The sequence below is a fragment of the Elephantulus edwardii genome, unplaced genomic scaffold (assembly GCF_000299155.1).
Source record: "Elephantulus edwardii isolate Elephantulus edwardi_28Jun2011 unplaced genomic scaffold, EleEdw1.0 scaffold00044, whole genome shotgun sequence".
NCBI classification, from domain to species: domain Eukaryota; kingdom Metazoa; phylum Chordata; class Mammalia; order Macroscelidea; family Macroscelididae; genus Elephantulus; species Elephantulus edwardii.
Genome location: NW_006399794.1, coordinates 6,858,706 through 6,885,327, shown reverse-complemented (window position 1 = coordinate 6,885,327; position 26,622 = coordinate 6,858,706). Strand labels below are relative to the sequence as shown.

The 26,622-nt window shown below is 44.0% G+C and overlaps 1 protein-coding gene and 1 pseudogene across 2 annotated transcripts in view; both read left to right on the top strand.

Moving 5' to 3' along the window:
- TUB (tubby bipartite transcription factor) overlaps window positions 1-26,622 on the top strand; it is a 106,943-nt gene that overhangs the window by 48,247 nt on the left and 32,074 nt on the right. The window lies entirely within an intron of this gene.
- On the top strand, window positions 18,749-19,054 carry LOC102859137 (annotated as a pseudogene).

Here is a 26,622-nt window from a genome sequence, read left to right as displayed (position 1 = left end):
TTTCCAGGTGTAGCACTGTTAAAGCTGTACACTCACTAAAGCCTTCATCACTCGGACCCATTGTTGTGGTTGTTGTTGTTATGTGCTGTCGAGTCGCCCACGACTCATAGCGACCCTATATATAATAGCCCTAAACCCTGCTCTATCTCTTGCCAATATTATTGTCTCCAACACACCTATCTCCATTACTTATGTAACTGAATCAATCCATCTCATCGAGGGTCTTCCTCTCCTGAGCTGTCCCGCCACCCTCCCAAGCATGATATCCCTTTCTAAGGACTGATCCTGCCTTGCAACATGTCCAAATTATGTCAGATAAGTCTTCAGAAGCCTTGCCTCCAAGGAGCAGCCTGGCTTCACCCTCTTCAGGACAAACTTGTTTGTTCTCCTAAAAGTCCATGGTATATTCAATACTCTTCTCCAGCACCACAGCTCAAAGGCATCAATTCTCCTTCCTTCATACTTAGTCATTGTCCAGCTCTCTGATGCATAGCAAGTAATTGCAAAGACCATGGCCTGGATCACGCACACTTTAGTCTCCAGACTGACATTGTTCTTCATCAGTACTTTGGAGAGGTCTCTAACAGCAGACTTTCCCAGTGCAATTCATCTTTTAATTTCCTGGCTGCTGGTACCAAGAGCACTGACAGTAGAGCCAAGCAAACAGAAGCTGTCAACAATCTTGATCTCTTCACCATCTATCATTAATGCTGCCAATTGGCCCAGTGGTGAGAATCTTTGTCTTTTTTATATTGAGCCTCAATCCATATTGAGGGCTGCAGTCCTTGACCTTCTGCATCAAGCGCTTCAGATCCTCCTCAGTTTCAACAAGTAGGTTTGTGTCATCTGCATAATGCAGATTGTTGATGAGTCTTCCTCCAATCCTGATGCCCCCCTTCTCCTCATACAGCCCACCCTCCTGGATAATCTGTTCCACATATAGATTGAAAAGATATGGAGATAGAACACATCCTTGACACATACCCTTCCCAATTTTAAACCATACAGTGTTTCCTTGCTCTGTTCTGATGACTACCTCCTGGTCCAAGTATAGGTTTTGCATAAGCACAATCAAGTGTTCTGGGATTCCCATGCCTCCTTTATTGTTCATGATAAGTGGGGTGAATAGGTGCCATCTATACAGGTTCTGGGAGCAGCTTCTTAGGTCTCCAGACAAGCTGTGGCTTGTTACTAGGTCAGCTGTGACCTCCCGTCAGTTATGAGAATTCAGATTTTTCTGGAGGTCCCATTCATTTCACACTCAAATAACTAAGCACCTTCTCTGTGCTATGTTGGGACATAATATGTAGAGGGAAGATACCACCTTTTTTCCCACTGGCTGACACATTTTATTCAGCTGGTATTCAAGCAAGAAGTACACTAATTTCTCAGTTAGAGCCAGAAGTTTGTTACAGGTGAGCAACCGCATGGAGCTCAGGGCCCAGAAGAAGAGTTACATTCTGGAAATCATAAGAGCTGTATTTTCAGAAAGACACCTGGCCCAGATGGCAAAGGTAGAAGGTGGAGGCAAGAGGTAGATGTTCTGGTGGAGGTGGGAGGAGTGCTCTGAACTTAGTGTGCAACGCCTGCCTGTGGGATCACTGCTAAAACCACGGAGGGTCTCCTGTAGGTCTGGGCAGGGAGTGTGCAGTATACTGGGGGACTATGAGTCAGGTGATTCTCAAGTTATTGAGAAACACTGATGTGGGGAGAGAAGAGGGTGTCTGCAGAGATGAAGAGGAGAAAGATGGGTTGAGTTGGGAGATCTGCGATGAGATGCTGCAGTGTATTTGAAGGAAAGTGGAGGTTGGTCTTCTGGAGGACAGACACTGAAAACAGAGGTAGAGCTGACAGTGCAGTCTTCCAGGCCTCCTGAAGGGGTTTGTACTCAGTCCTGTGGGATAAGGGACCATTGAAGGGTCACTGTCAGCAGTTTGTGTGCTCAGATTTAACTTTTGGAAATGTGATTCTCTTAGAGGGAGTAGAACTAGAGGTAGGGAGAATGATGGGAGGCTGATATGAGAGACGTAGTCCCATGCAGGATTGTTGTGGAAGGTAGGGAGGGGATATTGTGGAAGAAAGGAGGCTTTGGAGGTCATTGGGCTACATAAAAGGGAGAGAAGGTTCAGGTGGCATCTTAAGGTAGATTGTAAATAGATTTTGGTTCCTAAGATAGTAAGTGAATAGATGCAGGGCCTTTCATGGAGTCAGAGAACACAGCTCATAGTTGCTATAAGCTAACTTTTGGACTTCATGAAGTATCAGTGCCCCTGCAGGGGCCCAGATTAGTAGCTTCAGAAAGTTATCCGGAAGTAGACTTAGAATTCTCTGAGAATAAGTGGTGGGTGGGAGCTATGGGAGTGGAGAGGCCACCCAGGGAGAGAACACAGAGAATAAAAGCCTCAGAGGAAGTATCTTGGCTCAATTCTAAAAGGTCAGGAGGACCTCAGGTTCATTTCTGGAAGGTGTGATCTAGGTGTCATTTTCATCTATATAGGATAGTGAGAAGGTGGATGAGAGAATGTTGGAGGAACTCGGAGTCCTGTCGTTAGCTAGGAGCTGGAGGTCACAGTGGTTTAGAGTCCTGGGTCCCAAGTTATAGATCCAGTCCTGGCTCCACTGCCAACTTGCTGTGTGACCTTTGACAAACATCTTCCTACCCTGGGCCTCAGCTTCTTTATCTGAAAACAAGAAGGTTGGACCAGACTAGTGATTTTCAAACAGCATTTGGAGCACCAAGATCACAAAAAATATTTCTAGGGAAGCACTAGGGGATGACAGAAGTAATTCCAGCCCTTACTTCACCCCGGAAGCCACTTGTCCTTATGTTATATATATTGGCCTCTCCACTGAAAAGTGTGCTACCAACAACCATTTGGCTGGAGGACCTCTTACACCGTCTTTTGCATTTAGGAAGAGGGCATGACTGTGAATCTGTCAACAGAGACACTAAAGGAGACCAAAAAGATATAAGGCAACATAGGAAAAAAAATTTTCCCGCTCCAGATAATATTTGAACCTAGGTGTCCGTTTTTTCATGTAGAATGCTCATCGACTCAACTTTGTTGTAGTGGTTGGTGATTTCAGGAGTCAATACAGTTCTCCATGTACCCTTCTCCAGACTGGTAGATCACCCAACCTGCTCCCCGGGACACACTCAGTATGAGGGAGGCTTTGAAGCAGCCTCTACGAAGGCAAAGCCACAGATTATATTTGGTTCTTTTTAAAATCTGAAATCAGTGTGATGCCAAGTATGAGCTAGAGGACTCTGTGTGTGTTGCCCTGGCTTCCTTCTTACCCTCAGGGCTATCCTGAACCCTTCCTGACAGCTAAGCAATCTCAGTAAGTGGTAGTAAACTGGGTAGAGGTGAGGCTGGACTTAGGGGGGGGAGTGTGTGTGAGTGTGAGTGTGTGTGTGTGCATGCATGCATGCATGTGTGTGCCTGGGCAGATCCCCAGATGGGAACAGAAATGTCCTGCCAGAACCTCTACAGAGAAGACAAAAGTCCTTCAAATCTACCAACTTCAGATCACAGAGAGTGGATTCCTGTTCCCCTCGTCTGGGGCAGGGCCTCTGAGTCAGGGAGGACAGCTGCCCCTACCCCTTGCTCTGAGATCCTGTGGGAAGGGAATGGGATAAGAACAGTCAGTTATGCGTTCTGGAGACCCTGTTTGTTTGCCCTGTGCTCCTTTAGCCCATGTTCATTCCCAGTATATGCTGATCCCTCCCATTGTAAGGAAGTTGCTGTCTTGTAAATTCTCTGCACCCTCCAGCTCCAGTAGATTCAAATCCATCAAATGAGGCCATACTGGACCTCAGTATTCCAATCTCCAAGATGGCACTCTTGGGAAGATCTCAAAACCCTCAGGCCTCCTGCTAGGGTTCAGAAAAGTTCTCCAAGGCCCTGGGCATGCACCCCTCTGGAGTCTGTACTCGTCTTTCCTTACTGACTGGGTTCTCCTGGACAAGGAGACTGCTCTCAGTTGGCAGGGTGGTTGGATGGGGGTGGGTGTGATGATTATTGGTGTTTCCTGACAACAGGCTGGGGGACTCGAGCACCAATGTGAAGCTGAAGAGTGTCGTGGAGACAGGGGTCGATGACACCCAGTCCAAGTCTGTCCAGGCCACCCCTGTGGCCAGGCTATGGACGTGGGCCTGGGGAGGGTCGCTGTTTGAGAGGAGGACCCAGCTTTATAAAATGACTCCGTAAGTACACAGCCTGGGAAGGCAGGGCCACAGGCCCTTTTGCCCCACCTGGGACAGTGGGTGTGGAGCAGCAACCACCTACAGCAGGCTGTGGGCAAGCCCAGAGAGCTGGGGGGCTGCAGGTATTGAGGAAACAGAAACACTTGGCCTCTGAGTAACTAGGGAACTCAAGTGCTTTCAGGGCCAATGAAGGGTCTTTCCCAGTGTTCTGGGTCTCCGGGCTGCGGCCCTAAATGTGTATACGGGTGAGGAAGTGTGGTCTCTACCCCAGCTGCTGACTATAAGTTGGTTTTTGACCCCAAGCAAGAGCCCTCTAAATTCAGAATCCTAAGAAGAGAGGCCACATAGCTTCTTTCTTAGTATGAAATACTCTTTAAGAATGGTTTGGAAACAAACCATAATCACAATAATAAACATGTTCAGTTTTAAAAAAAGAAAGAGAGAGAGAGAAACGAAGGAAGGAAGGAAGGAAGGAAGGAAGGAAGGAAGGAAGGAAGGATTGGAAATGTGAGTCATATTACTTGAAAGAATTTTCAAAAATACACACATTTCTAGGCCCCACCCAGAGAGTGCAGGATGGGGACTTTGAATCTATTTGTTAAAGCTTCCATGGGATTCCAGTGCGCAGCTGCAGCTGCATGAGGAAACCACTGCCCTTGTGGGACACCTGCCCTGGATAGCCTTACTGTGGGCCTTCTAGAAGGCTAGGCCTCCACCTGCAATGGCATCATTAGACCCTCATCCATTTGACCCTTAAGGAGCTGTGAGTATCCAAAATCTTCCAAGTAGGGCACAAAAGAGACAGGATAGTCACAAGGTGGGCTTTGGAGGGAGAAAAGTAGGAGAAGGATGGCAAGTCAAGGACAAAGGACCCCTGTACCAACCACACCAATACCTTTGATCCGTCCTCCAAGGTCTCAGAACCTAGACCCTTGTGTGTATATCAGCCCTTCCTGAGTCACAGGAATGATCTTGCTTCTTTTGCATGGTCATGAGAAAAAAGAGTGAGTGTTAGAGGACTTCTTGGTATACAGCCTGGAAGATGAGAATAGCCAAGAATAGTTATAAAATTGCTTTGATGGAATCTTCCTTTTGAAAATTTGTAATGTCTTTAAAAAACCAAAGTGAAGTCTAGTTAATCTAAAATGTTCTTTAACACGCTCAAAATGAACACAAAGTTTCTAGAAATGTACCGTGCATGTTGAAGCTGGGGTCAGAGGGGGTCGGAGTGGGTTCCTTCCCAGCTGGCCAGCCCAGGTCACGTATCCACGCCACTCAAGCCTGCACACCTCCCTGCTCCCTGGTAGCACAGCATCCCGAGATGTTCACACGACCCATTTTGCTTTGTCAGTCCCTCAGCGCTGAACAATTGGGCTCTTTCCAATTCCCTGCTATTATAAATATCACTGCTATGAATATCTTTGTACAAATTACTTTCTTAGTATTTTACTGGGAAGCATTCCCCAAGTGGAATTACTAGGTCAAAGGGCATGAACAATTTTATAGTTCTTGTCACATATTACTAGATAGTTCTCCAGTAATACCGAACTTATTTGCCATGCCACCAATTATGTCTGGCTGTCCCCACGGACCTCCAGTATTAAGGGTTATAATTTTTGTTTTGTTTTGTTTTTCCCCCCTCTTTCTCGATACTGGGCAGGAGTGGTACTGTACACAATACATGTAAAACATGGCAAATGATGTACCACGGTAATGATTGGTGAATTTGCACATTTTCTGAAATATCTCAAGATTCTAGTGGACATCATTTGTCCTGTGGATATTATAGCGTCATCTCTCCTGAGCCAAATAACTGGACCAGGGCTGGGAGACCAGTACACATTTTGGGTTCCAGAGTTCTCCAGTTCTCAGTTTTACAGCAGTAGGTCACTGTGCACATGAGGGACACAGTTTCTGATGGTCTGAGGTTGAGTGATGAGTGTGGTTAAAAATAACATTATTTATCAGGTGGAAGGCTTGGGTGTGGTTGACATGATGGCACCTAACAATAGCAATGTTCAAGATCACACACTTAACCTGGCCTTGTTCTAGAAGGACTTGCAGGGAATCTCTCCAGGTGGCTCTTCTCTGCATGCACTCCCTGATTAACACTTCCTTGCCTCCCATGGTCCCACAGCTACTCGTATTGAACTCTGTGTCCTCTAATCTTCAGTCTAAAATGCCACTTCTGCTGCAAAACCCTGACCGATCCCTCAGCCAGAATTCCTCTGCATCCTTGTGGTTCTGCATCCGCACCTCTGGCTGGCCCAACTTCATTCCTCCTGGCATCATCGATTGTTGTGTCTGCATGCACCATTGCCCTCCACTGACCTGTGTGTGGTCTTCCCAGGCTCTCTGTTCTCGGTGACTCTCTGCTGATGCAGAGAGAACAGCAACAGGAAATGAATAGACCTTTTGTTGTTATTGGTGATGTACCCCAAACCAGTATTTGGGAAGGAAAGACTGTCCATTCTTCTTAGTCTATTTACTCAAAAAACCCCATTCACTTGAGGTTCTGAGTGGGACTCCTAATTCTATCACCAACTCTTGCTCCGTGAGACAGTTTGAGGACACTGGTGGTTGATAGTTAGCCTCAGTTCAAGCTGTGTTTATAAACCATCTTGACATGCACACTCCTTTCCTTAAACCATTACCAAAGGAAAGTTTAAGAAGTCTGCACATTATCAGGTTTCTGCACCATGTGTGAATTTTGCTTTGAACTCCAGGAAGTCTGTAAATCAATTTAAAATAAATTGGTCTTTTTTTTTAAAAAAAAATCTTTTCAGGCAAGAATATATTAGGGATATTAATTTATTCATATTCTTTTTATAAATCTCAATTATATTTTATCATTTTCTGTACTCAGATCACAAATAAGTCTTGTTCCTATTATTTTGAATATGTTACACGTAGTCTTGCCATGGTAAATAAGATGTCTTTTCCACTTTTCATTTTATAAATGATCTTATTTTTCCATAGAAATATTGTTATCTCTGTATCTTTTTTTTTTTATTCTGGTAGAATTTCTGCTTCTGTTGGTTTTCTTATTGATATCCTTAAGTTCCTTGAGTGTTAGTACAGGATATCATTTGAAGTAATGTAAATTACAACCTCTCTTTTCTAATATGGGTGGTGTGATAGGTTAAGTGTTGGGCTCCTAACTCAATGACATGAGGTTTCCAATAAAGCAAACTAGTGACTGGTCATTAGTGTCTCCCTCAGGAACATTAAAATAATACAGATTGTTGGGCCTTACCCCACCTTCACTTGATTATAACCATTGATTCAATGCTAGGGTTTGGGCCTGGTCTCTGGGAGAGGGTAGGGATTCCAGACCATGGAGACAGCAATCTGCAGACGTGGAGAGAAGGAAAGTTTGCTTCGGCTGAAAGCAGACAAATGTAACTGTAGAAGGAGTCTCTGGTAATACACCTGGTTAATGCACTCCTGGAAAGGTTGGAGTTGTCAGTTGGCCCTCCTCCAGCAAACGAACAGACAGACTCACCACTAGCGAGTCAATTCTCAATGATTGCCGAAACCCTGAAGGGTAAAGTAGAATTGATTTCCAAGCCAATAAGTCTTTCAGAAGCCAACTACTTGCATGGAACAGCTAGTGGGTTTGAACCACTGACCTTTTGGGATTTGAAACCAAAGTTTTGTCCTATTAAAGCACCTTTGATTCCTAGAGGCACTGAAAAAGAAAAGGTTTGGGTTGCTTTTGAAACATCCCTGTTGAAAACCTGGTGGAGCAAAGTTCTCTTTATTTTGACAGGTGTGGGTTCATCACAAGCTGGAATTGGCTGCTGTTCTGTTTTGTTTTCTTGTTTGAATCTTTTAAGGCTGAAGAACAGACAGTTCACTCTGGCTTTGTAGCTGTTTTTTGCTTTATTCTGTGTGGCTCGAGTGAAAGTTTATGGAGCAAATCAGTTCAGTAATTTCCTGTTCAGTAATTTATACACATTTTGTTTTGTGAGATTGATTGTGACCCTCTTCCCATTTCCTCCCTGGTGTCCCTGTTTCCATTCACCCATCTTTCCTACAGCTTCCTGCCTTCTGCACTTTGTTTTGAGATAAATGCCACACTTTTGGTTTCATTTGGTTGATTGTTAAGAGAACTGTGTTCCTCTCAGGTAGTGTTTGCTTGTTTTCAGGCCTGTTGTTTGGCTGAAAGGTGATCCCCCCTGGCATGGGTTCACATCCAGGTTTGAAGAATCTTTAAGGATTTGTGGTCCTTGGGGTTACATCAGTCTCTATCAGACCAATAGTCTGCTCTTTTTCATGATTTTGAGTTTTGTTCTATGAGTTTCTCTCATTCTGTCTAGGACGTTCTTACTGTGATGCTAGTCAGAGTGGTTGGTAAGATGGAGTGGGTATCATCTAGTTTTTCTGGTCTCAGGCTGCTGGGGGCCACGATTCAGATGGTCAGTTAATTTTCTGGACAGATTGTTCTTCATGTCCTTAATTATCTGCTCTCTTCCTTATTTCAGAGAGCAAAGAGCAAGAGTTGCATCTTAGATGATGGCAAGCTATTGAGATACCTGTTGCACTCCACCAAATTACAGTGTAGAAGGCTGTCTTTGTGGACTGTATTACACCAGTTGTTCTAGATGTCTCTTGAGACTCTGGTCCTAAACTTTCAAACCCAATGCCTCAGTCCCCCAAAGGCTTTAATCCTGCCTAAGAAATCTTAGTAACTTTGCCTCCTGTATTCATTACTATATGTTATCAGGTGCCATCAAGTTAATTCTGCCTCACAGTGACCCTGTGCACAACAGAATGAAATCCCTCTGGATCCTGTGCCATCCTCACAATCTCTGCTTGTGCTTAAGCCCATTGCTCCAGTCACTAATTGGTTGAAGGTCTTCCTCTCTTTTCATGACCTTCTGCTACATGCATGCATTAAATGCAGCACATATCTATAGATATTCTCTGTCATTTTCTGTCACACTTATACTCTTGCATGGAGACTTATATACCACCCCAAACCTGCTCAACTTGCACAGTTACCTATGTATCCACTCATCGTAAATTACTATGGTGTTATTGTTGGTACAGCAAGGTTTGGTTTGTGGTAGTATTTGCCGTTGTTGCCTTTTACTCGTGTGTACTCCAGAGTCTTCCTTTGCTTTGGTCATGTTGTGTTCAGACTCCACTTGATTCAGCTCATTGTAGAACCAACTCATTGCCAGCCCTCTGTTGGGTTTCTGAGGCTGCAGTTTGCATGAGAGGAGGTTGCCTGTCTTTCTCCCATGGAGCTACTGGTGGGTTTTATCCACCAGAGAGGCCTTTGGGTTAGCAGCACACCTCTGTGTATGGACTCCCTGGGGGTCCTCTTAGTATATATATTGCCTTTCCCCTTAACTTGGGTTAATACATGTCTACTCTCTAGTTGGGGAACTCTAGAGTGTTGCACTGCCAACCCAAAGTGCCATGCATCTCTGGCAGTTCAAATCTACCAGAAGTACCTCAGGAAAAAGATGAGAAGTCACCTTTCTTTAATATTGACAGCCTTGGAAACTCAGTAGAGGGCCATTATGAGTCAGACCCAACCTGACAGCAGTTTTTGGTTCTCTTTAGTTAGAGATTTTCCGTCTTTCCACCTCCCGTCGCTGGTAACCATCAAAGAATGTTTCTCTCTGTGTGTAAGCTTTTCTGTAGGTGCTATTTAACATTTTAGTCTGTGAACAGTGGAAGCTGGGTTTTAAGCAGCAGGTGCATGGAAGATTTGCATTATGGAAAGATCTCTCTCAGTGCCATGTGAGAACAGACAGCAGGGGACTCTGAGAGAAAGGGGGTGCAGCTCATTATATAACAATCACTAGCTCATACATTCACATCTCTCTTACCATGTGCCCAGACACTGGAGGGTGCCATTTTAAGTGATTCATGTATATCAGCTATTACATTCTGAGGACAAACCAAGGTACACTGCTAGCTTGTGGCAGAGCCTGGTTTAAAAAAACTAGTAGATTGAGCTCTGCATCATCATATGAACTATCAAAAGTGATCCCATGCCACAGATGAAGGTCCTTTGGATGAGAGTAGTGGCACTGGAGCTGAAGATAAGCAAACTGATGGAATAGATGCTTAAGGTTTAAAATCACCAGGACCTGGTGATGGCTGGGATTTGGGGGCATTCCTGGAACCAAGTTTTATGGTGTTTACTTATTGACCATTTGGAGTTTTTCTTGGCCTAGTCTGTTTGTTTTTCTATTGAATTCTTTATGTGTTTATCAGCTCTGCTCTTTTTTGGTGTGAGGGAGGCAGCAAATTCTGACCCATGCAGATCCTGAAACTTCTTTGGGTCTGACTTCTAGGAGTCTGATTGGGTTGAGAGTAAGTCTTTGCTTCTTTGGGGCATAAAAACAAGTTGTGTCTAGTCTGAATATTCTGTCCTCTGCTTCCCCCAAGGATATGAGAGCTTGGAAGTAAGAAATCATGTTCTTTCCATGTGAATTGTCATCTGGAGCCATAGATAATGAAATTGTAGATGTGTTGGGGGCTCTTACTAATCTTATCATCATATAGAGTAATACATTGAGCTTAGGAAGACTTAGAGGGGACTTGTCTGTCCTACAGGAGGCCACGGCTTAGTCAAAGCTAGAACTCGGGCTTTTGACATCCACGACACTAATGGCATTTCCAGATGGAGAATGCTTGCCAATGACAGCAGCAAATGCTAGCCACCTGCCAGAGATCAAAGGGAGGATCCCCGAGTGTGTCAGAGAGCCAAGAGAGTGAACTGGGCCATGGGTAAAGACAAATTGCTTTGAGCCAGAGAAATGCATACAGATAGCACATGAAAAAGCAGGCCAGCTAAGAGGCGGTATAGAGAGCTAGAATATAATAACTCAACCTGGAGAAAAGCCATTGGAATAGCTGGCCAGAGGACAGGGGCAGAGCAGAGGGTGGCCATAGCTAAAGTGACACTTACTGACTCCAAAGGCTGGCTTGCTGGAGAATGGGGTTCCCTGAGGTCCAATCTGAGCTCTGGTCCAACTCTCCTCATCTCCAGGGAGACTTCAGAAGGCCTGGGGAGAGTGAGAGCCAGAACAGGGCTAAGTGCCACAAGATGCCCTCATTAGAATCCTGGACCTCATCTACTAAGCAGAAGCCCTGCCCCCAGGACACCCACCGAAGGTGACTGGATCAGCAAGGAGCAGGCTGTGCAGCAGAAGAGATGGCGATGACTGAGAGACAGAGAGAAGGTCGACTGTGGTGAAAACTGGGAATCAGGATGAGGGACCTTTGGAGAGCAGCAAGAAGAAGCTTGGTGATAGAGGAAGGCAGAGGTGGATATTGCCTTACTCAGCCCTACCCATCTTGGTGTGATAACAAGCGAGGAATTCTAGTTACCAAAAGCCTGACAGTAGGACAAGAATGGACCTCTGCCTCCATCCGGTGCTGTACCTGGGAGCTGCTGAGCAGAGTGCAGTGCTCCGCTCCCTCCTCATCTGAGCTGGCACAGGACAGACTTTGGCCAAGGCTGAGTAATCCTTGCTGCTATGTCCACCGCCCCCAATGGCTATAGTTTCCTTCTGCATAATAGCTCCTCAGGTTGCTGTGAGCAGTCAATGAGATAATACATGGAAGTGCTTAGTGCAGTGTCTGCCCTCTGAGAGGGCTCAGTTAAGTGGAGGATCTAATTGCTAAATGTTGTCACATCTCCATGGTGCTTAGACTTTCAGACATGCCAGTCACAAGCTCATGTGCCTTCTTGCTGTTCAGCTGCACATACTTTGGGCAGTAGGCAAGACATGCCAACTGAGGACAGCACAGGTGAGTGACCAGGGGCCACCCAGTGAGGGAAGAGCACAGAGACGGCAAGAATCCAGCTCTTGTGGTGCGATCTGGCCACTCTTCACTGCTGTGTGTTTTCTTCTATAAATACAAGATTTTTATCCTTATTTCAGAGATGAGCAAACTGTGATCATCTCTTTTCTCCTAAAAGTCCTGCTTGAAAGACTCAAAGTATCAGAGAAATTTAGCACTGGAAAGACCTTGGAAAATCATCCAGTTGCATAGAAAGGTAACATACTTACTCAAGGTCACACAGCAAATTAAGGCCGTAACCTGGACTAGGTCTGGTGTAGTTAATTTTATTCTTTCTGCTTCTGTAGGCCTGGACTTTCATCCTCATCTCAGAGATGCAAAAACAGAGTAAGTAAATGAGGCAGGACCTCCAGTCCTATAGCCATGTTTTTGAGGACACCATTTCATTAGTGACCTGGTGGCTTTTGAGTCTGTTATTTGTACAAACCATCCCCAGCAAAGAGAAGGATCATTGAGCAAAATGATGTGTTTTGAGGCAAAGAACTTTGCAGATGAGTTTAAAGTGCATTTCAGGGATGATTCCCCTTGCTAGGGAGATTGGAGTAGGATTGTTTAAAATGCACTTCACATTTTAAATCACCATGGTTTTCTTAGATGGGGGGGGGAACAGTTCAAAATTGCAAACTCACAGGCTTGTCTGAAAGGTTACAAAATGAAATGTTCTTTGCTGGAGGATATAAAGGAAATAGCTCTCTGTTTGACAAAGGAGAGGGCTCTGCTAGATAAATCCTTCATTTATGAACAAATGAGAACGCTCTCCCTCTCTTCCTGATCAGCTTAATTCCTTGTTGCTTATCTGCAAATCCAATAAAACTGGTAAAACAAACCCTTCCTGGCTGAGCACAGGGACCTGGACACTCGACCTCCAAAGCCTTATTTCTATTTATAGCCAAAGCCTCTGTTCTTTGGAGAGCTGGATTTAGACCACCCTGTAGAGATGTAGGGAGAGGGTTCAACTAGGAACATAAGCTTCCAGAGGACAGGGATTCTGTCCTTCAGCACTGGCTGTCCTCTGCCCCCACCCCCACCCCACGTCCTCAGAGCAGAAAACCTTCAGCAAAGGCTCAAAACTGAGCAAAGCAGAGTGGGTACAGAGCAGGTATTTAAATTTAGCATCTTTCTTGAACTTCCTTCTGAGATAAATAACAGGAATAAGACCTACAGAGGTTAGTACATAGTAATATGTTACAGTGCTCTGGTGGCACATGGTGGTCTGGCTAATCCCTCAGTTACTAACCAAAAGGTTGTTGGTTTGAAGCTACCTGTACAATGAATTTGGTAAATAATATCTTTAAAGCCACACAGGTTGCATAATTTGTTTTGTGAATTCATTGTCTACCTACAGAGTTTGTTTATGGTCTGTCTTCCCCAGTGATGTCGGTCAGGAGGCAGGCCATCTGTGCTTTTCAGGGGTTACTTAGGGGAAGTGGCTCAATGGAGTTAAGAGGAGGCCTGAGCACCAGGAAGGAGGAACCCACTGCAATAGAGGATATAGATTGTCCAGAGATGTGGCAAATGACACCTCACTGTGTCTTGTTTACCTGGACAACTTTCTGTGGGCCCACTCACTGGTGGTGTGGTAGGTAAGCATTGGACTGATAACTGAAAGGTCAGCAGTTCAAATTCAGAAGGGAGAAAAGACCTGACAGTCTGCTTCTGTGAAGCTTACAGCCTGGGAAACCTCCTGGGACAGTCTGTCCTGACTGTATGGTCACTATGAGTTGGAATGACTTGACGACATGCAGCAGCATTCGTCCATGGTGCCAGCCTACGGAGCTTCATTACAGGACATGACACTTCCTGACAGCCTTGCATCCTGTCTCACAACCTGTTGCTCTGTCATTCAGAATTCCCCACAAAGAATGCTAATGACCCGTCCAGTGAACATATATTTTTCATTTAATGAAGTACCAATTGACAGGCACTTTTTTTCTTCCTCTTCTATTAAAAATAAAACTGCAGTGAATATCTTTGTGCACAAACTTTTGTCTGCATTGTGTATTATTTCCTTTGGCTAGGTTTCTAGGACAAGAATCAATGAGTCAAAGAGCTGAGGCGCTCATCATTTGATACCCTCTCTCAGTACACAGTCATAGAGCTCATGGCTCTAGACTTTCCAGTGCCTGGGTTTGAGCTTGAACTCCATTACTTTTTATCTCTGCGACTTTGAGCTGGCAATGTCATATCTCTTTATCTGTAAACTAGGGTTAATAACATGTTGATGCCTCCTAATATTGCGGACTAGCTGAAAGAAGCCATGCATAACTGTTAGCTTGAATAGGCATGAATAATGTGCTATAAAGCAAATTTATTTTTGTCTTTCATAGTCTCTTTACATTTATTCGATGGGAGTGGTACCTCACTCTCTCCAAATACCCACACAAAGCACAACCAAAAAGCACTGGATGAAATTAAGGGTAAGTCTCACAAATTTTCTGGTCAATTCCAGGTAATCAAAGATTGTTTTGTCAGTAATTAATATAGACTTCTTATTTTGCTGCTAACCCAGAGGCACTTGGTTCGAATTCGCCAGCTGCCCCAAGGGAGAAAGATGTGCCGTTTTCTCCCTTGTGACTTACTGCCCCTGGAAATCTGCTTTTGTTGTTATTTTATGCTATCATGTCGCCTGTGACTCATAGGAACCCTATGTACAACAGCTCTGAGGCCTGCCCTAACTTGAGCCAGTTCAGTGACTCTAACACACCAACCCCCATTATCCTAGTTACTTTGTCAATCCATCTCATCTGGGGTCTTCATTCCTGTGCTGTCCCTCCACCCTTCTGAGCATGATGTCCATCTCCAAGGACCGGTCCCTCCTGTCCATGTGCTCAAAGTATGTGAGACAGAACTTCAAAACCCTAGCCTCCAAGGAGAAACTTAGTTTCACCCTCTCCAAAACAGACCTATTTGTTCTCCTGGTGGTCCATGGTGTATGTTCAATACTCTTCTCTAGCACTACAATTCAAAGGTATTGATTCTTCTTCTGTTATCCTTAGTTATTGTTCAGTTCTCTGATGCATAGCAACTAATTGCGAAGACCATAGCCTGGGTTACGCACACCTTAGTCTCTAGACTGACATTGTTGCTTCTTAGTACTCTGGAGAGGTTCCTGACTGCAGATTTTTCCAGTCCAATCCGTCCTTTGATTTCCTGACTGCTGGTGCCAAGAGAGTTGATTGTGGAGCAGAGCAAGCTGAAATAGTTAACCTCAGTCTCTTCTCCATTTATCATGGTGCTGCCAATAAGCACAATGGTGAGAATCTTTGTTTTCTAATGTTGAGCTTAAGTCCATATTGAAGATTAGAGTCCTTGACTTTCTGCATGAAGTGATCCAGGTCCTCCTCTGTTTCAGCAAGCAGGGTTGTGTTGTCTACAAAATGCAGGTTGTTGATGAGTCTTCCTCCAATCCTGATGCCACATTTCTCCTATAAAGCCTACCCTTCTGAAAGATCTGTTCTGCATATAAATGGAAAAGGTATGGAGACAGAACACATCCCTAACACATTCCTTTCCTGATTTGGAAGCGTGCAGTGTTTCCTTGCTCTGTTCTGAGGACTGCTTCCTAGTACAAGTATAGGTTTCTCATGAGCACAACCAGTATCCTAGGATTCCCATTCTTCTGAAGGTTAGCCACAATTTGTTGTGATCCACACAGTCAAATGCCTTTGCATCGTCAATGACACACAGATAGATATCCCTCTGGTATTCTTTGCTTTCTGCCAAGATCCATCTCACATTGATGATAATGTGCCATGACCTCTTCTAAACACCCAACTTGTATTTCTGATAGTTCTTACTCTGTTTACTGTCCCTGTCATTTTTGGATAATCTTCAGGAATTTGCTTGCGTGTGGTATTAGTGATATTGTTCAATACTTTCCACACTCTGTCTGGTCACTTTTTTAAAAAAAAAAATTGGAATAAATATGGATCTCTTCCAGTCAGTTGGACAGGTAGTTGTCCTCCAGATTTCTTGACACAATCTGGTAAGCATGTCCAGGGAGGCATCTTTTTGTTGAAATATATAAACTGGTATTCTATTAACTCCTGAGGGCTTATTTTTCCCCCAATTCCTTCAGAGAAGCCTGAACTTCCCAATTCATCACCATTGCCTTTTGATCATATATTGTTTCTTGAAATTCTTCTCCATCAGCCAATTCCTTTTGGTACAGTGAATCTATATAGTCCCTTCCATCTTCTTTTAATTCTTTCTGGATCATTCAGTATTCTGCCCATAGTATCCTAAAGTATTACAATGTGTGGCTTTAATTTGTTCTTTAGTTCCTTCACCTTAAGAAATGCTGAGTGAGTTTGGCCCTTTTAATTTTTGGACTCCAGCTCTTTGCATATTTCATTATAATACTTAGCTTTGTCTTACCAAGCTACAGTTTAAAATCTTCTGTTCAGCTCCTAATTTCCTGCTTTCTTCCCTTTGCTTTGATTTCTCAGTGCTCTAGTGCAATATTTAGTCTCTTCTGACACCCATCTAAGTCTTTTTTTCTCCTCTGTCTTTGTAATGACCTTTTGCATTCTTTCTGGATGATATTCTTAATATCCTCCCACAGCTCATCTCATCTTCATTCATTAGTGTTCAAGGCTTCAAATCTGTTCCTGAGGTATTTTGAAATTCAGGTGGAATAGACTCAAGGTCGAATTTTGATTTTGGATTTTATTTAACCTTCTTTAGTTTTAGTTTGAACTTGCATATGAGCAGTTGATGGTCTGTTCCACAATCAGCAGCTGCCCTAGTTTTCACAGCTGACATTGAGCTTCTCCAGCAGTTCCTTCTATAGATATAATTATTCTGATCCCTATGCATACCATCAGGTGAAATCCATGTGTATAGTCTGTGTTTATGTTTCTTATAAAAGGTATTGCAATGAATAAATCATTGCACAAAATTCTGTCATTTTCTTTCCAGTCTCATTGCTGTCACCAAGTTCATGTTTTCCTAATAGTGATCTTTCTTCCCTGTTCCCAACTTTTGCATACCAATCACTCATTATTATTAATGCATCTTGGTTGCATGTTCAATCAATTTTTTACTACAGAATTTGCTAGAAATCATCTATTTCCTCCTCTTTGGCTCTGGTTGTTGGCACATATATTTGAATGATAGAGCTATTCACCAGACTTGCTTGTATGTGTATAGATATTATCACTCACAGTACTATATTTCAAGATGGATCTAGAAATGACCTTTTAAAGTATGAAAGCAACCCCATTTTTCCTCATCTTTTCGTCTGTGGTGGTGCAGATCATATGATTGTTTGATTCAAAATGCCCCATGCCAGTCCATCTAATTTCGTTATCATTTAGTATGTCAACATTGATGTGTTTCCTTTCTTTCTTAACGATGTCCACTTTTTCTACATTCTCACATTCTACGTTCCAATCATTTGTGTCTGCTTAGAACTGTTCCTCCTCCTTTGTGTTTCCAGATTTGAGGTCTCAGCCTCAGATGCCATATCTGCTAGTAAGGGTACTCTGTTGTACATAGGGTTTTCAAAGCGGATGGCCAATCCTTCTTCCTAGTCTGTCTACTTTGTATGCTCAGCTTTAGAACAGTATCTGACAAACAAGCATTTTACCAAAAGGAGCAGATGAAAAACACTTCACCTTTACAGAAGTAGCCAATGGAATCAGTGCATCTCGTCCCTTTCCCTGCTCTATCAGCATCTCCTTGTACTCCCTCTGACCACATCCAGCACCTTCCTCCCCCAGCCAACCTTTGATATGATGGCTCAGGTCTCAAGTCACTTCTGTGATGCCTTGCACCTCGTACTACTGTTGGTCTCTTAAGCTGCTGCCTGTCTTGAGTTTGTTGTTGTTATGTGCCGTCGAGTCGCTTACAATTCATAGCAACCCTATGTACAACAGCCCTAAACTCTGCTCTGTCCTGTGCCAATCGCACTGTCTCCGACACTCCCATCCTGATTACCCCAGTCACTGAATAAATCTACCTCATAGAGGGCCTTCCCTTCCTGCGCTGTCCCTCCACCCTCCCAAGTATGATGTCCCTCTCCAAGGACCAGTCTCTCCTCACAACATGTCCAAAGTATGTTAGACAGAGCCTCAGAATAGGGGGCTCTAAATCCAAATTCCATGTACCAGCTTCAGGGAAGGATTTTTCTCTGAGGCAGTACTGGGGGAAAGTTCTTGCCCCTGAGCTTCTGCTCTAGGACTGTTGTCTGCTAGAGGGTCAGTTATGAGTCAGTTCTGACTTGAAAGTGCATAAAAACAACAGCGTTGTTACTAAGGGGAGCTTTGGTGACCCAGTGCATAGGGAGTTAGTTGTGCTGCTAAAACCAAGATCTCTGCTCTCTAGCAATTTGAATCTACTCCAAGGGAGAAGATCAGCAATCTCCTCTCATGTGATCTGCAGCCTGGAAAACCCACCGGAAAGTCAGCTGCTACATGTTGGTTCTTACTGGACAGCAATGAGTTTTTGTTACTATTTTTGAAAAATTATTATAAAGCAACACTCAGATGATTAGTAAGTGCTTGATTACTAACAGAACAGTTGGTGACTTGAACCCACTTGGAGGCACCTCTGAAGAAAAGCCTGATAATCCACTTGAAAAGCTTAGTGATCCACAGTCTTGAAAACCTTATGGAGCACAGTTCTGCCTTGAAACACAGGGTCAACTTCAACATAACTGCAACTAGTGTTGGGGTCCCCCTTGAATATAAAAATGTGTTTAGAAACATGGCGGACAATGTGGACCAGCAACAAACCACCAACACAGTAGAGGAGCCTCTAGATCTTATCAGGCTCAGCCTGGATGAGTGAATTTATGTGAAGATGCGCAACGACCGAGAGCTCCGAGGAAGATTACACGCTTATAATCAACATTTAAATATGGTGTTGGGAGATGTGGAAGAAACCGTGACTATAGAAATTGATGAAGAAACATATGAAGAGATATATAAATCAATGAAGCGGAATATTCCAATGCTCTCTGTTTGGGGAGATGGTGGTGTTCTAGTTGCCCCTCCATTGAGAGTTGGCTGAAACCAAGAATTTGTCCAGTGGGGAAAAGACTTTGTACAGTAGTCTCTTTAACGCATAATATATTCAAAAGAGAAACCTGCATAAATTTTGATACTCAGATGTGACCAGTGGGTCTTCAGTCCTGAAGTGAGTTCATTTAGATAGCTTATACGTTCTTTGGTTAAATGACATTTTCATTTTTCTCCAACCCTTCAAATAAATGTAATCACAATTTTTTTTTTAAATGTCTTTAAACTAGGTGGTGCTATCCTTGTAGCTCCTCCCACAGTTCCTTGCTTAGGTCCTCACTTCCTCCTCGCTGTGACCTTCTCCCTCAGAGGGCTGCAGGTTTGGTAAGCATCTAAAACAATCATATATGGCTTTGATGCTGGACCCTACATTGGCCAACAGGGAATGTTCATGCCTTTGTCCCAAGAAGCCAGATAAACCCTGAGTGTAGGGTGATCCTGATACAGCAGAGCTCTCTGCTCTTGAGGTATCCAGTCTGCTCTTCAGATGTGCCAGGCATGGATTGGATGCTTGGCTATGGTGTCCCCAAAGCCATTGTGGTCACATCTTAAGCTCCTAGTGGCCTCTTTGGAGTTCTTAGGGTGATACAAATAATGAATCCATTTTGCTATTTAAAGAGTTTCTTAATTTTGGTTTTATTGAGGCCTTCTTAAAATTGCACTGGAAAAGGTAAGAGCACTTTACCTCTCCCTCATGAGCTCACTGGACTCATAGGACTTTCTAAAGTTCTCTTAAATCCCCAGAAACCTAATTTTTTAAAGCATCTCCCAAATGTTTTATGTACTTGAGATATGAATGTCAGCTAATGGGACAGACCTAGTTTTCTACCACTTTTTTTCAAGTCCTACTTGGTGAGACATCACTTCTCTCTGGAACGCATTGTCTATTAACTCAGAGCATTATGTGGGATCTAGACTGGAGGCTTTTCATTATGTTGCCATGTTTGTTTTTATAAAGCACATACAAGAGTGCTTGGCATAGAGCACTTCCTCCACAAATGATAGTCGTATGCAATGGAGGCTCACTTATATTCCCTTCATTGCTATTGCATTTGATTTTATTCCTATTATCTTGTTTTATGCTTTCTGAGTTTTATGTTTCCTTTAACCCAGGTTTTTATTTGGTTATGGGGATTTTTATTGCTATTATCTTCTGCTGTGGTTTGGAAAACAGACACACTGTGCTTTTCAATTCTACTAGCGGCTACCCTCCAATTTTCAAAGCTATTCAGAAACTTGTTTATCTTGCTTTAATCATCAATAAAACAATGATCTTGTATGATTTTCAGTTATTTAAATGACAGTTTCAGAGGGTGCTATTGGGCCACCCACACTTATGCTATGATGTCTACCCAGCAGCTTTGAAAAAGCTTTTGTTGCCTATCCGGGGTTTTGGTTCTCGGTTGATCTTCCTAAGGGCCATCTCTTGACAAAGCCCTGGTGGTGTAGTATGTAATGTGTTAGATTGCCAGTTAGTTTGGCAGTTCAAATCCACCAGCTGCTTAGAGGGAGAAAGATGAGAAGTCTCTTCTGACAAATGTTCACAGCCGAGAAACCTGATGATGGCTTTGAGTTAGGATTAACCTCATAACAATGGGTTTTTAAAGAGGTGCATCTTTACACGGTAATGCAGCTTCAAACTCTTGAGTGATTTTCCATTGACTATAGAATAAAATCCAAATTCTCTGACCTGGTATTCAAGATCATAAATGACCTGGTCCTATCTTAACTTCCTAAACTCATTTTTTGTGGCACTAAACCGTGTAGCTTGCATGGCAGTCATCTTGGTTTATACCTATTCTTTTAAAACTCATCTGCCACATGCTCTCATATCGCCATGCCTTTGCTCAAGCCATTCTTCTTTCTGGGATACCTTTTGGTAAAAACCTTAGCACAGTGCCTAGCCAATGGTAGGATATCAATAAGTGTTTGTTTTTCTCCTTTTCCCTCCTCTAGCCTGTCAAAAACATATTCTTCTTTCAAGACTCAATCCAATATTCCTTTTGCATTCTTGGAGAAGTTGTCTATTAAGCTGATATCTCCCTCCAAGGCCATTCATTGTCTCTCTCTTCCTCCTCCTCTGTGTTCCCCTAGCACTTTATACACCCTGAATGGTAACACCAACATCTTGGAGCTGGGAACAATCGTTTACCATCTCTCCTGTCAAATGGAAAGCTTCCTGAGAGCATCCGAACTCCCTTTCAGAACCACCACAGCCCCGCATCAGCTTGGAGTCCAGCCGGATCTGGACCATATTGACAGAATTGCCTTCTTTAGATGGCAAGGTCACAATGCCAAGCCACCAGACTTTGGAACTTAATGCCCATTTGAACAAATTTTTATTTATTATTCATATTCCTTTGCTTCCAGAATCAACTGGAGGTGGGCTACATGCAACAAAACTGTTAAATTAGAAATAGAAAAAGATTCTACATGGAAGTGGCAAGGTGCCAAAATGCTGTATCTTCCTCTTGGGTAAACTGGTCTTGCTCACAAATGTTTGTGCCAGAGTCCCCCTTTCCCAGGGTGACCAGATTGGCAGCTTCCTTTGGATTTCAGTCTTCATACATTCCTTTATTCCTCTTCAAAAAGTATTAACATATTAGAAATGGAACGAATGCACAGAGGAGAATTTAAATTCACAGCAGATACCTCATTTTTGAATAGGTGGTGAAGAAGGTATGTTGCTGTGTTGACAACAGAGATAACTTTGTTCCTGGGACTAAATTTTAAAAAGCTTGGACTTCTTAAAAAAAAAAAAAAGCTTGGACTTCTCTTCCAGGATCATTATACAACACAGTCTGCTTTAACCCTAACCTACTACAATATTTTATATGGCTTTCCAGAGCAGATTCTTGATAGAAGTCAAGAGCATAAAGTGAAGATGTTAGATAGGGAAGCCATTTGAACAGGGAAATCCATCACGAGTCCGAGTTGTGTATGGATACTTAGAACTCACCAAAGCTCACACTTAGGTCCCATCCATACTCGTTAATAATCCATTTAACATTCTTGTGCAGATAGTACAAGACAAAGGCATCATGTGCACGCACGCGCGCACACACACACACACACACAACACACGTGCACATTTATGTTCACACAGGCACGCACACTCAAGCTCACATTAATACTCACACATACTTGCACACACGTTCATGCTCATGTATCCGCTGGCACACAGTCCCATGGGCTTTTCCATTGTGTGCTGTGTACACACACAGACATACACTCAGAGGCCCCATAGGGAAAGACATGGGGAGACGTTTTATTTCTGCACCTCATTTGGCCTCTAGATTTTGCTCATTTAAGGCAGAGCCCAAAGAATCTGTTTAACAGATTCAATTACTCCGCACTCCTGAGACCTTCCAGCTTAATTCTGATTGCTTTAAGGTGTCAGATAATTTGGGAACAAAGGAAAGCAGCCTCAGCTTCTTGAAGGAAAACATCTAGGTTTGTAGTCATCTCTGATGTCTTAGCTATTAATTGCAACTTTTGGGAGGTATGGTCTGGAGGGTGGGGCCTCCAGGGGCCAAATATTCAGGCCTCTTTCACTCAGTAGGGTTTCTGTGCACAGGTCCTGCGGGTCAGAGACCCTCAGGGCCAGACTTCTAGGTCTCCAAGGTTGTTGTGCCATCAAGATCCAACCCTTAGCTGATCCTGCAGCGGATTTTCAGAGGCAGTTAATTGCCTCGGAGGAGATTGCCATCCTTCTCCCACAGAGCAGCTGGTGGATTCAAACCCCTTGCCTTTGGGATTGCTGCATAGCTTCTTGCCATTGGGCCACCAGAGCTCCCTAGGTTAGTTAGAGCCAATTACTTCCTGCTACATCTCCAGGAAGCCAAACAGAGGTGAAAGCAGAGGCCTAGACACAACCCTACTTTCTGTCCGCAGCACTTCATTCTGAAATGATTTACATTGTCATCGTCTCTACCTGTGCTTCAAAAGCCTGAAGCTCCCCCCTCTAGAGAGAGAAGGGTGTGTGGGTGTGGGTGTGTGAGTGAGAGAGAGAACTGATAGTCAAGGGGCTGAGTGCGAAAGCTTTGGACCTCATCATGTGTGAACCCTAGTTCCACCATTAATCAGCTGGGTGCCTTTGGGCATGTGCCTTGCCTTCTCTGGGTCTCAGTTTCTTCTACTATGAAATGGGCGTAATAGTATCTAGCTTCCTTGTTATGTACTGTTGAGTTGGAACGGACTGATACCTGACCCTCTAGAGGGTCTTCAGAGGCTATAAATCACACTGAGAAGATTGCCCCATCTTTTTCCCCGTGGAGCAACTGATTCGAACCACGTGCCTTTGGGTTGGCAGCAAAACTCTTTCCCCCTGGATTACTACACTTCCCTATTTTCCTGGTTAATTGTGAAGATTAAATGAGGTGTGTGTGAGTGTGTGTGTATAAATATAGGAGCTCTGGTGACATAATGATAAAGAATTTAGCTTTCAATCCACAGGCATGTGGTTCGAATCCACCAGCTGCTCTACAGGAGAAAGATGAGCAATTGAGTCATTTTCTGCCTCTGAAGGATGGTTAGCTATGAATAGGTCCCCACGTGATGGTACACAACAATATTGTCTATGATGGACAGTGTTTGGTGGAGCTCTCAATTAAAACAAGCGTGGAAGCAGGAGTGACAGCCACTTCCTAAATAGCTTGTCTCCAGAAACTCTATGAACTTGGAGAAATGACAAAAGTTATGCAAGTGTTCAGGTCTTTCGTGCATAGGGTCGCTATGAGTCATCCACGACTTGATAGCATCTAACAACAATAACAACATATAGAGAGAGAACTACCAGAAATACAGGCTGGGTTTAGAACAGGTTGTGGCTCTACGGACATTATTGCCAATGTCAGACGGATCTTGGCAGAAAGCAGAGAGTAGTACCAGAAGAATGTCTGTGTTTCATTGACTATGCAAAAGCATTTGACTGTGTGGATCACAATAAATTGTGGCTAACTTTTAGGAAAATGGGAATCTCAGAGCACTTGATCATGTTTATATGAAACATATACTTGGACCAAGAAGCAGTCCTCAGAACACCGAGTGCATCTGGGATGCATTCTGTCCCCGTACCTTTTCAATCTGTACGCAGAACAGATTACTCAGGAAGCAGGACTTTATGAGAAGGAGTATTGTATCAGGATTGGAGGAAGTCTCATTAACAACCGACGATATGTAGATGACACAACCTTGCTTGCAGAAACTGAGGACCTGAATTGAAGACTGTAGTCTTCAATATGGATTGAAACTCAACATCAAGAAGACAAGATTCTCACCACTGGGCCAATTTCCAGCACCATAATAAATAGGTGGAGAAGAGACTGAGGTAGTTAACAATTACATCTTGCTCAGATCCACAATCAACACTCTTAACACCAGCAGTCAGGAAATCAAAAGATGAATTGCATTGGGAAAATCTGCTGTCATGGACCTCTCCAGAGTGCTGAAGAGCAACGATGTCAGTCTAGATAAAAAAGTGCATCTGATCCAGGCCATGGTCTTCTCAATTACTTGTTATGCTTCAGAGAGTTGGACAATGACTAAGGATGACAGAAGAAGAATCAATGCCTTTGAGTTGTGGTGCTGGAGAAGAGTCTTGAACATACCATGGACTGCCAAGAAAACAAATAGGTCTGTCTTGGAGAGGATGAAACCAAGTCTCTCCTTGGAGGCTAGGATTTTGAAGTTCCACCTCACTAACTTTGGGCACGTGGCCAGGAGAGATCGGTTCTTGGTGAAGGACATCATACTCGGAAGGGTGGATACGGACAGTGCAGGAGAGGGAGACCCCGGATGAGATGGATTGATAAAGTAACTGCGGTGATGGGGGTTGTTGGTGTGTCGGAGTTAGTGAGACTTGCTGAGGACAGGGAAGGGTTCAGAACTATTGTACACAGGGTCATTATACATCACAGGCAACTCAATGGCACATAAAACAATAAGGTACTATGACAGGTTTGGAAGCAGGAGCGGCATCCACTTCCTAAGTAACATGCCTCTGGAAACTCTATGAACTTTGATAAATGCCGGTAGTTGTAGAAGGGCTTCAGGCCTTTTGTTCATAGGGTCGCTATGAGATTATTCCGAGTTCAGTATATATATTATTCCGAGTTCAGTAAATGCTTCAGTATCTTGTTATATACTGTTATGTGCCATCAAGCCACCTGTGTGACCCATAGCGACCCTATGTACAGCAGCTCTGGAGCCTGCCCTGTTCTGAGCCAGTCTCACTAATTCTGACTCACCAATCCCCCATGCCTCAGTTACTTTATCAATCCATTTCTTTGGAGGTCTTTCCCTCCTTTGCTGTCCCTCTTTCCTTCTAAGCATGTTGTCCTTCTCCAAGGACTGGTCTCTCCTGTGCCCAAAGTATGTGAGACAGAGCTTCAAAATTCTAGCCTCCAAGGAGATACTTGGTTTCACTCTCTTCAAGACAAACCTAATTGTTTTCCTGACAGTCCATGGTTAAGACTTTTCTCCAGCACCACAACTCAAAGGCATCCTGTCATCCTTAGTCACTGTCCAGCTCTCTGATGAATAGCAAGTAATTGCAAAGCACATGGCCTGTATTAGGTGCACTTTAATCTCTAGACTGACATAGTTGCATTTCAATACTCATCAGCACCCACTTTTCAGATGATCTTTGTTAAATGGACCTCAGGAAAGGACTTTGGAAAACCGACCCCAGTCAAGTTCAGAACCATGGCTTGCTAGTTTTGTGTCCTTTTGACATCTCAGGATTTTGGAGGCTTTATCCTCTGGTGTCCTAGTGGTTAATCCCTCAACTGCTAACCAAAAGGTTGGCAGTTCAAACCCACCATTGGCTTTACAGAAGAGGAAGCTTGGCAATTTGTCACCATAAAGATTACAGCCTATGAAAACCTATAAGGGCAATTCTACTTTGTCATATAGGGTTGCTATTAGTGGCAATCCATTTGATCGCACACAGCATTTTCTGAGGAATGAAGATAAATTTCATGGCTCTCAGGACTAGTATGGAGATTAAGTGAAGCAAATTTAGGAGGACTGAGAATATAAAAGATAATAACTATAGCTCAACTGGGAAGGATTCCCCTAGATACTCCTGGGGGCTTCTCTTGGTCTGAGCTGACATCATCCCCTTCCAGCACTACTGGATCTCATTCTTGGCACCACCACCGAACCTCAGCTACAGTTTCCTATCCCTAAGCAGAGAGAATTAGGCCTAGTAAGCATTAGGATTATCCCCGTTTCACAGAAATGGCAACTGAGGCAACGGGACTAGGGACCAGCTCAGTGGCAGCACAGCTGTAAAACGCATGCGGGTTGCCCGCGCGGTCACGTGCGCAGAGCGGATCCCCGCGCCTTAGGGAAGGGGTGGGGGCGTTTCGTGCACCAGGCAGGCCAAGGGGTGGGGTCTCTGGCGGGGGCGGGACGAGGGGGGGCGGACCGCCGTTGCCACGCAGCGCCTCGGTCCCCGGCGTGAGACCCAGCCCCTCGCGCGGCGCCGGGCGGTGCGGTCGGGCCTGGAACGCGGAGCCTGCGGCGCCCGCGGAATCCGCAGGTCCGGCGTCTCCC